This window comes from Arvicanthis niloticus, chromosome 6 (genome assembly GCF_011762505.2).
Source record: "Arvicanthis niloticus isolate mArvNil1 chromosome 6, mArvNil1.pat.X, whole genome shotgun sequence".
In the NCBI taxonomy this organism is placed as follows: Eukaryota; Metazoa; Chordata; class Mammalia; order Rodentia; family Muridae; genus Arvicanthis; species Arvicanthis niloticus.
The window spans coordinates 47,694,358-47,696,311 of record NC_047663.1 but is presented as its reverse complement, the minus strand read 5'-3'; the positions used below and the strand labels follow the sequence as shown (position 1 = coordinate 47,696,311).

The following is a 1,954-nucleotide window of genomic DNA, read 5'->3' as shown; positions in this document are numbered from 1 at the left end:
AAAACAGCTATCCACTAGAGATGGATCTTTTATGAAGTAAAATATGAACATACATGAGGCATTACCAACTTTTATCTTTTTTTCTTTTCCTCATCTTAGAGCAGTAAATTAAATGGTCCCTAGTTACAAATCACTTCCAAATTAAGACAAATTATACAAATGAAAATTGTACAAACTGATTCTAACAAATTTATTCAGGGTCAAGACAACTCAGAAAATATATCATGGGTAGAAAGTATATGGGCAGTTAAGAGAAAAACATAATGTCAAAATCAGTATGAGAGAACCTGTAGGAAAGACTAGAAGGAAGTAGACTACTGAAGAGATTTCATTATTACCCAATGTCATAAATCCATTAACTAAGCTGTTTCAACTGATATATTCATGAACACAAAATCAGGGTAACATGATAAAATTTTGCAGTAACATAAGAGAAACAGAGATCACATTAGACAGTATCGCATCCACTGTGCATTTTCATGACTGTTTATGCAAGGTAAGGAGGAAGTTGTAGACAGATACCAAATACAATATATCCTACTTTTAATACTCCACCAAATCTCTTCTCTTTCGCATACTGAACAGCTTTTTAGCATGGACTTCCTTGTAGGTCCTATGATGAGGGACAATATCTGATATAAAATATAAATATCAATACATTTATTACATAAAATTAGATAAAATCCAAAGTACTGCAATTACAATTACAGAGAGACTTTCTTATTACAGATAACTCTTATTAGAGCCCTCTTCATGTCTCTGTTCATCAGGTTGTAGATGAAAGGGTTCAGCATGGGAGTCACCACTGTGTACATCATGGCCATGGCAATCTCCTTCACAGTAGAATTACTACCTGATGGACATAAGTAGAGACCAATAATTGTCCCATAAAACAAGGTCACCACAGACAGATGGTTACCACAGGTGGAGAAGACCTTGTGGATGTCCTGAGAAGATGGAACCTTGAAAATGGAGAAAAAAAATCCTTACATAGGATATAACAATGAGTAGAAATGGAATAATACTGATGAGCCCGCCCATGATAAATATCATCAACTCATTAACATAAGTGTCTGAGCAGGACAACTTTAGAAGCGCAGAAATGTCACAGAAAAGTGGAGAATCACATTCTTCTCACAAAAAGACAATCTAGCCATGAGTAGGGTGTGCAGCAGGGCATGAGATGTTGTCAGCATCCACAGGAGTAGCACTAGTGAAGCACAGAGCTTGGTGCTCATGATGCTGGTGTAATGCAAAGGAAAGAGGATGGCCACATAGCAGTCATAGGCCATGACTACAAGAAGGAAGCTCTCCATGTCTCCGAAAACCATAAAGAAGTACAGCTGTGTCAGGCAGCCTGCATAGGATATAGATTGTACTTGACTCTGCATGTTCTGCAGCAACTTGGGCATTGTGACAGAGGAAAATCAGAGGTCATAGAAGGACAAGTTGCTGAGAAACAAGTACATGGGTGTGTGGAGATGGGAGTCTAGTCGAACAAAGAGAATTATCAGCAGGTTCCCCAGGATGATGGTGAGGTACATGGCCAGGAACCGAGCATAGAACAGGAGATGATACTCTGACAGGATGGGCAGACTCAGGAAGAGGAACTCCAAGATCAAAGTTTGGTTGTTCCCAGTCATGCCTCCAATGACTTTAAGAAAAAATTACATGTCTTTAAACTCCCAGTGGTTGAGACTGTATAAGATCATAGATCAATTTTACTATTTTGTCTTATTTGTTTATTTAGGAAGAATATTCTTTTATTATTCACATTCTTTGGTTTTTATATCTTTACCTCACTATGTCATGGAATAATCTTGTTCTATTTAATTCCTCAGTTGTCCTTGGTAGATGATAATACACAAACCAAATCCTATACAATCTGTTGATTCTTCCCCCAACAACCATATCCACATTTCAATGAAAAGGGGCATGGTTTGTGACACACAAG

At 37.5% G+C, this 1,954-nt stretch overlaps 1 pseudogene; it reads right to left on the bottom strand.

Annotated features, from left to right (window-relative positions):
- Positions 1 to 210: 210 nt before the first annotated feature.
- On the bottom strand, positions 211 to 1,643 carry LOC117711672 (olfactory receptor 1500-like; annotated as a pseudogene).
- Positions 1,644 to 1,954: the final 311 nt, after the last annotated feature.